Source organism: Macrobrachium rosenbergii, chromosome 16 (assembly GCF_040412425.1).
Source record: "Macrobrachium rosenbergii isolate ZJJX-2024 chromosome 16, ASM4041242v1, whole genome shotgun sequence".
Taxonomy (NCBI): domain Eukaryota; kingdom Metazoa; phylum Arthropoda; class Malacostraca; order Decapoda; family Palaemonidae; genus Macrobrachium; species Macrobrachium rosenbergii.
Genome location: NC_089756.1, coordinates 45,723,200 through 45,735,951, shown reverse-complemented (window position 1 = coordinate 45,735,951; position 12,752 = coordinate 45,723,200). Strand labels below are relative to the sequence as shown.

At 36.8% G+C, this 12,752-nt stretch overlaps 1 protein-coding gene across 5 annotated transcripts in view; it reads left to right on the top strand.

The window, feature by feature from the left end:
• Window positions 1–12,752, top strand: part of LOC136847398 (uncharacterized) — a 485,856-nt gene that overhangs the window by 383,435 nt on the left and 89,669 nt on the right. The window lies entirely within an intron of this gene.

The following is a 12,752-nucleotide window of genomic DNA, read 5'->3' as shown; positions in this document are numbered from 1 at the left end:
CAAGAAGTCCTCATCTAGACCAGTCTGTAGCAAGTGAAACTTCGGTCCTCCATTTTCCTTTGGGCGCCAGACTCTTACACTTCTGGAGACAGTGGGAGGCCAGATCGGTAGAACCATGGGTACTACGGGTTCTCAAGGAAGGATATGCGATCCCCTTCAAGGAAACCCCACTGTTGTCACCTGTGCCCATGGCCTTAAAGGCGTACTCGGTGGGCTCCGAGAAAGAAGTTTTCAGCCCTCTCATAGGAAGTCATAGCTCTTCTCTACAAGAGAGCTATAGAGGAGGTAGAAGACTTGTCATTGGAGGGGTTTTACAACCACCTCTTTGTAGTCCCCAAAACCTCCGGGGGTTGGAGGCCGGTACTAGATGTAAGCACTCTGAGCATCTTCGTCCGAACCACGAAGTTCAGGATGCAGACGAACAGCTCAGTTCTCGCTGCAATTTCTCAAGAAGATTGGATGGTCTCAATAGACATGAGAGATGCTTACTTTCATATCCCAATACACTGGGATTCCAGGAAATTCCTGAGATTCATCTTTCAGGAGAAAGTTTTCCAATTTCGGGCTCTATGCTTGGGGTTGCCAACAGCCCCTCAAGTCTTCACCAGGGTCCTCACTCCTCTCATCTCAATGGCTTCATCTAATGGGCATGAAAGTCTGTCTATATCTGGATGACTGGCTCCTTTGATCATCATCCCAGAAGAAGTGCACAGAGGACCTTCTCAAAACCCTACAATTAACCCAGGAGTTGGGCATTTTAATCAACCAGGAAAAGTCCCAACTATTCCCTTCTCAGACGATAGTCTATTTAGGGATTATGATAGACTCTTGATCTTTTCGGGCTTTTCCGTCAGAGAAGAGAATGCTGTCATGCACCCAAAAAGCCCCATTTTCTGAGTCTTCAAACCTGCTCGGCCAACGACTGGATGAGCCTTCTAGGGACTCTCTCCTCCATAGAGATGTTCATTCCTTTGGGAGACTGCATGCGAGGCCTTTACAATTCTTTCTGAAGGCCAGTTGGAACAGGAAGATTCTTCCAGATTCCTTTATATTCCCCATCACACAGGAAATAAAAGAAGATCTTCAGCGGTGGCTCGTAGAAGGATGGTTCCTCTCAGGGAAGTCCCTATCTCGTCTGAACCCGAACCTCTCATTCTCCGACGCATCGGACCTAGGTTGGGGAGCGACACTAGGATGATTAGACGTGTCAGGGAAGTGGTCCCTTCAAGAGAGGAAACTGCAAATAAATCTGGAGTTGAAGGCAATTCACTTGGCACTTAAACATTTTGCCACTGTAACTCGAAGCTCAGTGACTGTGGTTTGTTCCAACAACATGATGGCTCTGGCTGATATTTGAAACCAAGGAGACACTCACTCTTCTTTGGGTGCACTACAACAATACGCAGATTCTTACTTGCAATGTTCAGGGCAAGTTAAACATGTTAGCAGACGAATTGAGCCTTGCAAGCAGGTTCTACCCACGGAAAGGTCGCTGAATCCACAGGTGTGCACCGACCTGTGGAAACTGTGGGGAACACTGTGGATAGACTTGTTTGCAGCATTCAGGAATCATCGCCTCCCCTGTATTGCTATCTGGCGTCAGACCCTCAGGCATGGGCAACGGATGCGATGCTTCAGGATTGGTCACATCTGGAAATGTATGCCTTCCCTCTGTTCAGTCTAGTAAGAGACGTGATCAACAAATTCAAGACCTTCTTATCACACATCGATGATCCTAGTAGCTCCTTTTTGGCCTCAAAAGGATTGGTTTTCAGACCTTCTAGAACTTCTGTCAGGACTTTCCACAGCTCCTTCCACAGAGGAAAGATCTTCTCAAACAACCTCACTTCAACAGGTATCATCGAGGTTTGTCCACTCTCGCTCTGATGGGCTTCAAACTGTCAGGAAGTTGGTCAGAGTGAAAGGGTTTTCAAGAGAAGTTGCTAATGCTATCGCAAAATGTAGACACGAGTCTTCAAGGCTCTACCAGGCTAAGTGGGCAGTTTTTAGGAGATGGTGTAATGAATGTAACATCTCTTCTTCTTCTACCTCTGTAGTCCAACTAGCCGAATTTTTACTTTACCTAAGATTTTCGAGAGGCCTTTTGACGTCTACAATAAAGGGCTACAGATCCATGCTGAACTCAGTGTTCAAGCATAGAGATGTGAACATTTCTTCAGACTTAGTCAGGTCTTTTGATACCAGGAAATGGAAGTCTCAGCAGCTAGTGCCTTGGAACCTAGGCGTAGTCCTGCATTGGTTGTCAGGCCCTCCTTTTGAACCTATGCAAGCATCCTCCTCTAGGGATCTGTAGAAAGACACTTCTTAATCGCGTTAGCCACAGCGAAAAGGATCAGCGAGTTGGAAGCTCTGGACAAACAAGTTGGTTTTTCACAAGAGACAGCTATTTGCTCATACATTTTAGGCTTCTTAGCCAAAAACAAGAACCCATCTAACCCTTGGCCTCGTTCTTTTTCCGTCCAGAGTCTTACAGAACTAGTGGGACCTTTGGAACAAGAGAGAGTATTATGCCCAGTGAGAGCAATAAGATTCTACATGGAGAGAACCAAGAATATCAGAGGGGATTCTCGTAACCTCTGTTGTTCTGTTAAGAACCCTTTACATCCTCTCTCCAAGAATGCTAACTTTTTACCATTGTTAAAGGCAAAAGCACATGAGGTACGGGCAGTAGCCACTTTGTTGGCTTTTAAACACAACCTCTTTAGCTACCATAATCAAATTGACTTATTGGAGGTTTCGCTCAGTCTTCGCCAACTATTATTTACGGGACGTTGAAACTGTGTTTGACGACTACAGTACACTGGGTCCATTCTTTGCAGCGGGCGTGGCACTAGGGAATGAGGGTAGGAGTGATCCTATTGTTTCTCTGTCTCCTAACTTTGATTAAGGTTGTTGAGTTTTTGGGAAGCTGGGGGTACTAAGTACCTGGAGTGCCCTCTGATCTTCGTTTTTAACGGATGGGTAATACTGTATATGTTTTAAATGGTGTACAGGTAATATAGTTTTATGGTCGTGTGTTAGTTGATGTCTATGTGTTGTCCAGGACAAGGGCAAATGTTTTGTTTAAGCTTTATTGAGTAATAGAACTACTCCCTGGCCACAAAGCTCCCACTGAAGTAGGGGCAACCCTGACACTACTAGTAGGTCATGTCCCAAACGGGGCGAGATGAGCAATGACCAAGAGGCAGTATCTCCTGCTCTTGCTCTCTCCCCAGGTAAGGTAACAACAAGCATTACCACAATGCTAGTCTTTTTCTATTTCAAATGCATTCCTTTATAATGTCTTTTGAATAGTACATGTCCATTCTTCCCACCTCCTGTCAATGTGGGATTCATCTATGTAATTACTTGGTAAGTGTCATATATAAAAATGACATTTTTATAATAAAATAAGGTTTTATATATACTTACCAAGTAATTATGTGAACAGAGCCTGTCCCTCCTCCCCACATATGGACATAGAGCATAAATGAACCGAGTTCTTTAGCTCATTGTACCTATTCTTCCCCAAAAGTGGGTGGGGCACTTATTGCACCAAAACAGTTCTTAAGCTGCCGTTTAAAGTAAAAACCACAGCTATGTAATTACTTGGTATGTATATATAAAACATTATTTTATTATAAAAATGTCATATTTTAATAGTTATAAAATTATTGATTTGGTGTTCTTACCCTTATACACAGGGTAAAATTAATTATAATGTTGCTTTCAGAATATGGTACACTGCACAAATGGAAAAGAATTGTATCTGGAAAAAGGATCAGATTTTCAAGTCATGTGCAAGTTTTCTAGCAACCCTACAGATAAGTAAGTACACTATCTTGCAGTTGTAATTCCCTAGAATGAATTTTTTTTCCTTGTATGAGTGTTATAAGAACATGATACATTTGGTATTTAAATGCAGTAGCCAGACAAACATTGCTTATCATAGAGATTCAAGTGTTTGTGTTTAACTTTGCATATTAAAAGTGCAGTTGTGAAAGAATGCTAAAGAATCGCTTCAGTTTCAAAGATTATAAATTGATTTTAAGTAATAATTAAAAAAAAATTTGCAATATGTAAAGTACCATACATAGGTTATTATCCTTGATGAAAATTCATTACTGTTATTCTTCTTCACCTTGGTGACTAGAGAGTAGTTAGTTATACTGTACTGTAATTAGATTATATCATTTGTTAGGAACATCAGCAGATATACCAGTCAAACTTACGAGAAGCTGAAGCTGATGAGGTTGGATCCCGATTGATGGAGAGCACACGGGTCAAAGGAAAATGGAAGCTGCTCAGAGGCTTGTGTGTGTGGCTATCAGCAGCCTTGCATGAGATAACTACCAAATTTTAAAAACTTTTTTCCAAGCTCCAACAATCAGTCTAGCTTCCATGAAAGGTATCTATATGAAGGACTTTTGGGTTTGTATATCAGAATCTTAATAATTTGTCAAATTAGGCTAGTGCAGAACCTCACTGTCAGTAGTACAGTATCATTATACAGTAATGTACCCGAGTATTTTATATTTTTACATAATACTAAACCACAAATAGGACTAAACTGTTAACACATGTTAAAAATTTTTCATGCTGGTTAGTACTCCTATTATTGGTAGGAAAGGATGGCCAAAGAACTAAAAAATTACCAACTGTGGTGGTTTCTTGACAGCTTAATCCTGCCCCTGTCACAAAGGTGGCTTCTCAGTCTTCAATTTATTAAAAAATTTCTTGTTTTAAAATTTTGGTCCCCATCATTGATGGTTGTTATATCAGATTTTCCTTTTAAAGGGTTGCATTTTACGTGAGTTCTGTAAGGTCTTCCTGAATTCCCATCTGGTGTGGTGCATTATAATTTCTCTGTTTTGGATTTCCTCTGGCCTTTGATACAGGTCTTTGTCTAGTTACAGATGGAATGTGAAAAATAGGCCTTAATTAAGCAAAGGATTTATCCTTGAAGTTAATTTTCATATTTAGTATGTTGCAGTATTTTAGACTACTTAGGCTAGTGTTTTGGTTAAAGTAAAAGTATTAGACCACTGCTGATTAACAGCTCTCCTAGGTTAAGGATTAGACTTATTTTACGTGGCTAAGAACCAATTGGTTACCTAGCAACGTGACCTACAGCTTATTGTGGAATCCGAACCACATTATAGCGTGAAATTAGTTTTTATCACCAGAAATAAATTCCTCTAATTCTTCTAGATGGCCAGAGTCTCAAACTCGGGCCTAGCGAGTGCTAGGCGACAACTCTACCGACTCATCCGACGAGGAACTGTAACTTTTAAGTTACCAAACAAGGTAATGAGCTTGAAACTTTCCACCTGAGGATGACATCCATATGATTCATGAAATTGGGGAAGTCTGTCTCTTATGTAAAGCAGGTACAAAAGTTGGTTTGACTTTGTTGCTCCTGCCAGGACATCAGACAGTACACCAAAACAACATAGTGGTTAAAGCAGTCAGTTTTAGTATACTGTAACAGATGTAAATGTATGTAATCTTGTTAAAAAAATTGGACATTCTTAAATAAATCCTTTTTTGTATTTTGTGTGAAATATTCTTTGCTGAAAACTAAATCTCATTACAGTGTGTTCCCTGTAACCGCGGGGGTCAGAGACCAGAACCACCCATGTTAAGTGAAAATCTGCTTTAAGTAGGTATCCCCCTCTAAAAACACTTATAATTGCCTATTTTAATAGTTCAAATACCAAAGACCCCCCCACTCTTAAAATGCTTATAACTGCCTATTTTAATGGTTCAAACACAAATATACCTTAAACAATCATCCTAAAACCTTGAATATAATTTCAAAGTCATCTTACAACATTACCCTTACAAATATTCAGATAGGGGAAACATTGGGAATCTACAAGTAGAGTTAAATACTGCACTTGAATATTTATATACTGTATGCATTAAAAAAAATACCAGATTATAAAAGCAATCAACAGTGATAAAATATTCTCTGTGTGCTGTTGTGTGTGTTAATCATACAGTAGTTATAATCAACTACAGTATGTAATAAAAATCTCTCTCTCTCTCTCTCTCTCTCTCTCTCTCTCTCTCTCTCTCTCTCTCTCTCTCTCTCTCTCTCTCTCTCTCTCTCTCTCTCAGCATACAAATGATAGAGAGAGAGAGAGTATGAGGTACTTACATCGAGTCCAAGCACAGTAGCTGGGGATGAGACTGACAGGCTGGTTAAGCTAGCTGGGGAGGAGAGATAAACTGAGGTGTTTACAATTGAAGTCTCAGCAGAGTAGCTAGGGACGAGACTTGATGGGCATGGTTAAACTAGCTGGGGAGGAAAGTGTAACCTTGTGTTGCCTACATGTGAAATTCGGATTTTAAATATTTTTACGGTGATTAGAGCTGAAACATCAACAATGATAAAATATTCTCCTGTGTACTGTTATAAACTTCTAATGAAGTACAGCACAGTAAATCAGTGAAGAAAAAAAAATACAAGTGTCGGGACAACAGGTTTTTATACATAATACGATGATAATAGGTCAGTATAATAATACAGTATAAGTGGATTCTATAAGTGAAATAACATTTTATTGATATTTTGCTGTATTTTTTCATGAAAGGATATGTATACTCAAGATTCGCGGACTCACGTATTTGAGATTTCTCTGGGTATCTACCCATTATTCGGGGGGGTATTTTTTTCTCTGCTGAAATGTTCGCAATTACTGTATTTTTATGTCATTTTCATGACTAAATGCACTTTTGATTAAAATACTCAGGTATAAGCATTTTTAGAGGTTTTTCTTGGTTTAAACTGTTCTAAGTGTTTTAGAGATTTTACAGGATTTTTTTGCATCCCCCCAATGGGTTTACTGCATTTTATTGTTTTGTCATTTTTGCATTTTTAGCATTGTACAGTATTGTTATTTTGCTGTTTTGACATTATTATTTGAAAATTAGTAAATCATTTTTTTTTTCATACCAATATACTTAGTCATGAAAAATAGTGAAAATACAGCAATTAGCACATATTGCTCTACGAAGAAATTTGCGAATTAGTGAATTTTCCATGATAAATTTGGAGATAAGTTCCACAGAAAAACCCAAGATTAAGTGAGGGTGCAAATGCTGATCCGTGATCTAGCAGGGACCCCGTGTACAACCAAAAACTGGTAATTACTGTACATTAATTTCTCTACTGTTGGCAACATGCTTTGGTTGGATTGAGCCAAGGTACAGGTAAGCTACATAATCGAGCATATAGTCTTAAAGCTTCAGCTGTAAAGGTGTGACTCCTTTTTCTCTCCTTGTAACAGGTACTTGGAGAGTTTCCCTTTTTTGACAGAGGTTTCAAATACTTTTTTACTTGAACTCAGGGCCCTGTTGCCAGAACAGTTTTGTCTAACTGAATATAAGGTTATAGGAGTCATTGCTCACAGTCACGAATGGTAATATTACATTTCAGATGGGTTTCAACCAGTCAGTTGAGTGAGACAAGCACACATCAAAGGAGTACAGTAATTCTCTTATGTAAAAGGTGATAGTTTGTTTCCATATAAAAAAATAATTTGAAGTAATTTGCATTTTTCCTAGGTATACATAACAGGGCCTTTCATCATAGAGTATTTCCCAATTCAACCACCCCACTTCATCAGTGATACAGAAGAATGGGGTATCCCCCCCACTCACCCCGTTAACCACCAGTTAACTATCTTGTTACCAAGTTGCAACGAAAGATTCCAGCTTGCATTGAGGAATACTCCTACATGAAATGCTCTGGTTTGTACAGTATAGCCTACCCAGAAAAAAAAATTTTTTTCTGGGAATTGAACTCGTGTACTGTGCTTTTGCTGTTGGAGTCATTTTGGAGTAAATAATCTTGACTGCATCCAAGCATCAGAGGTATTTTCTGAGGCTGCTTTGCTTTCAGAATTTCCTTTCATTTTTCCCTTGGTCTCCTCCTACTTACCTATGCAGTGACTTCATCATTACCTTCTTGCTCATATTTTCACCTCTGAAGAGCAACCCTTCAGCCAAGCCCTCTGAGTCGAGAGAAGACTTAGTGGCTGTAATCTATTATATTAATATGGATCATAATGAACACTGAGGTGATCAGTCATTATACTGTACAATGGTTTACATTATTGGTGGAAATTTATTGAATATAGAATGGGTGGAAATTCACTGAAAACCCTAAGCTTTACGAGGACAACTGTCTTTGTCATCAGAGGAAATGAAACTTGATCATAATTTTTACAGACGAAATCTGTGTGTGATGTTCCTGCTTGATCTTCTGACTACTTGACCTTTCTGTTTTTTTGTGGTTATACTTATCATCTGCTGTGTATGGAGGGATGGATACACATAAATTGTAGGTGTGAGTCACAGAGGTATTGTATTTGGCATTCCATCAATCATGGGAGTAAGTCTGTATTATTAGTTTCCTCAACAAATCTTAAGAGTGTTGTTTCTCTAAGAACATACCTTGCATTTATGCTATCTAAAGCATCAAAGTTTGAGTTGTGGGACTTGATCCACTACCGTACTGCACGTTTATATTATTGCTCATGTACAGTATACCACTTTACTTTCCTTGAAAATAATTTTTTCTGTAAAATCCCAACAAAGTGAGGTTATTGCAGTTTGTTACTAACATTCACTGCTTTTTTGAGCTCCAGAGTGCCTCTGAAATTTCTTCTAGTCTCCACCACAAAAGCTAAGTTGCATTGTCGCAATTGATAACATGTATTTGGTTTTGTCCTTTTCATTTTGTTTTCCCAATTTTGTTTACAACAGGATTAGCAGATGGTGTTGTTAAAATGGAATGCAGATACAAATGTTTTTAAGTGAATCTTTCTTGGCCTTTTGAAGTGACAGCTATAATTTAATACTCTACAGTATATAAAATTAATTTCCAACCTTCCTACCATGCTGTGTATGTACGTTCTCCCTATACAGTAAATGCATTAAGTAGGCTTCCAAGTGAGACCCTTAGTTATTCACTCAGTTATCTGTTAGCTAAAGTCCTGGGTGTCAAGGTGGTCTTGCTTTCCCAAGCTCATTTAACACCCCTTTTTTTTTTTTTGGCTAGTCTCAGTACGTAATGGCAATTTCAACTCGTATGTTTTGATGTGATATCCTTATTCATTAACATCCCATTAGATAAAATACTCAAATTCATCAGAATAAAAGGTAATGAACATGTTTAAAGTTTCCCGATTCCAGTGGAGAAAAGGGAGGTAATCAAACTATTTATGGATGATATTTGATGACAGTAAACAAACAAACAGCGCAGCAGTGGGTGCCTCTCTCTCCCATATATTAGTATGTTTATGGTTTTTTTTTTGTTTGTTTTTATTGGTAGCATTAACATTACAGGAATCAAACTTAATATTTTTGAAACTGCAAGTGGATAAGTTTTTTCTGGAAGAGGAAAATGAAGACACTCATTTCATTTTTGGATGCCTTGAACTAGTAAAGAACCTAACATAAAATTCATCTGAGGAAATAGCCAAGACAGTATATATCCTTCCCTTTTTAGTTGCAAGTAGAAAAGCTCAGATGGTTTCCTATACAAAAGTGTACGATAAAACTACATATACAAATTTTTCCATTCAATATTTTTCACTCAATAAAACTAACATCAAAAATAGATATTAGTTTGAGAGTCCATAGACTCACTGACCTCTTCTTTTTCATTCAAAGGTAAATTTTTGAAAAAAATTTTCTACAATTTAGTTTATCTTGCTTGATGATGTTCATAAATGGCAAAATACATTAACAAATAAAACGAGGAAAAGAGAAAGTTGTACAGAGAAACAATTAAGGTTCCATTTTAACAGTTTAAATCATGGGATAAAAGTACTTGAATTTTAACATTTATATGTGAATGTAAACACAGAATTATGCAAATAAAAGATAAGGACAAATCCAGGGTACTGTATACATTACCAGTTAATTAATTTGGCCAGCAGGGGGAGAGGGAGAGTGACTGGAGGAAATTTCTAAACATGCATCAAACAGCATAAAAGAAAGTGGTTAATGTTCATAATAACAGCAATGCAATGCCCATGCAGCACTGTTAAATAAGTATTGTCAAATGCTGTAGAATAGTAGCGGGATCTTGGGTAACTTTTTTCAGAGTTGGCTGGAAAGAAATCCATAATTTATTTATATAAGATAAATGCTAGCCATGTCATTAGAGAAAGTAAACTACAGAATTATATGGGATGGTAATTTAGACTACTACTTTGGATTGTTGGAATGTTAAATACACATTTAAAACCTTTCTGCTTTCAATTTCCCTTTCAGTGCTGACTGACCTCATCAGTCCCAGTGTTTGACCTATGGCCTAAATTCTATATTCTATTGTATTCTATTTATAATAATATTAATCTAACACTTTTCCTCTATTCTAATCACTAAATATTAATCTAACACTTTTCCTCTATTCTAATCACTAGAGCTGTATTCAGAGGAGTTTACAGAAATGACAATTTATTCCTTTAATCTTGGGTAATAGTGTATATACCCTATTTTCTTTGGTCTTGTCTTTGATGTTTCATGATCATTGGCACAGCACAAGCTTTTGTGGTACTTGATAAATTGTGGTAGGAACAAGTAAAAACTGTTTAAAACTCCACATAGATTCCAAAGGATTCTAGTCATCTAGCTAGGGCAAAGAAGGGCCTTTCATATTCAGTGACCCACAATACTAGCATTTTGATTCCTCTCACATCTTGCATGTTTTATTAATTTTGCTCACTGCCTTCAAATGTTGGAAGACTTTAGACAGGGCAAGGATTAGAATTCAGGCCTTCATCACTGGTTCATCTCCCCCTTGCAGATTTTTCAGGAGAGTTTTTTCTCTTCTTAGTAAAGATTCCAGGTTAAAATACATGTACACTCCTTAATTGTTGATTACAGTGATCTTCTTAAACTTCAGAAACATTTTGCTGGTTGGGTCACTTTCAAGTGTGGTTGTCTCCAAACAGGAAGTTAATCCAATATATTCCTGGTAATTGTGACCATTTTAAAAAAACCTGGTTTGTACATGCAGGCTCTTTTGTGCAGAGCCCTCAAAAAATGACTTTCTTTGCTGAAGGGAGTGAAGTCACTCATGGGTAATCAGTTAGCATTTTTTTCTCACTTCGGATGGTAGGTTTATTCCAGCATTTTTTTCCTCACTGTGGATGGTTGGTTTATTCCAATAAAGGTGGAGGCAAAACAAGGGGTTTTGTTGTTAAGACCCATTTTTCTATACCACAGCTTTTCTGGTTTATCAAGGGCTTTATAGATTATTTTGTTTTTACACAAAAGTGTATTGATTTCTCTTCTACAAAAATATGTACCTAGTTAATTTGTTGAATTGCTTTATGTAAGAAGTCATCAATTACTGGAAATTTTTGGTATTATGTAGGGACTTACAGGATTATAAAAAAAATCATGTTGTAGAACTATCATCAACATATGTTATAGGATTATAAAAAAAATAATTTAATAGAGTTATGTTTGTTTCAAAATTGGAGGTGTCCTACTAAAAGAATTTACATTTAACTTTCACTTAGCAAATGCACAATGTAATACAATTTTTAGATTTTGTCTAGTTACAGTTCAAGACAAAGCCATGAAAAATTATCAACTATTATGTAGAACGAAAACTATATGTTAAGTATATCAAAGTTCCTTCAGCTTTAGTGTTTAGAGACAGCAAGCTAGTAGTTGGTGAGAGCTTCATGTTCAATTGGTTGTGAGAAAGTTGCAAAGTAAAATGTATTTTTTTCTCTGAATCATTTAGATGTTAGAATTAGAAATACAACATATTTATTGTTAGAATTACAGAGTTGGTAGTTTTTTATGAACTTAAAAAATATATATATAGCATACAAAATTGTTTCTGCATTATGATGTTTAAGAAGTTGGTAGTTTTTATATATAGCATACAAAATTATTTGTCTCTGCATTATGATGTTTAAAAAGTTGGTAGTTTTTATGAAGATAAAATTTGTTTTTTGTCTCTGAGATGTTAAAATTACAACAAAGTTGGTAAATTTGTATGAATTTATCATGTTAATTTTTTTCTCTGCATCATGAGATGTTAGAAATTTTTTAATTACAGCATATGTTAGAGCAAGTTTTTCCCATACTATTAAATTCTGGCAAAAAGTGTAAGGAACATACAGATTTTTGTGTGAAATCCATGGCTAGGCTATGTAAATTTATATATGCAGTTTGTGTGGAAATAGCCTCTAGTAGCATACAAGAAAGTCTTTACTTTCTTGGTTTGTAGTTGATTTTTACTAGTGTTGACATGCGATTTACGTTCATGTGTTTTGTGTAGCATGGTAGTAAACAGGTTTTTTTTATGAGACTACATGCAGGAGCTAATTTATCAACAACAATGGACTTGTTTTTCAGGTTATGCTGATTGAGAGATACCTCTGCAGGGTTTCCTTTGCTAAGGAGTTGTGTATTGATGGAAAGGTTTCCTTGGTGACATTTTTATTCACACCCTTCAGAGACTTAAGGTGATGTAGAGACTTGTTAAGGTGATGTATATTGATGTAACTTAAAAAACAATCGCCAGATATTAATTGCACAATGTTTCTTACTCTTTCATTCAAAGCAAGTAAACAGTTTTATGTTTTAAGCTTATTTTTTAATTGGTACTTATTAACTTTACAAGTAAGTAACTGCTTGTTTAATTGTTACTAATGTACTTTACCGATTCCACAATTAAAATTTCCCTCTTAATCTATAATGATAGCTTTAGA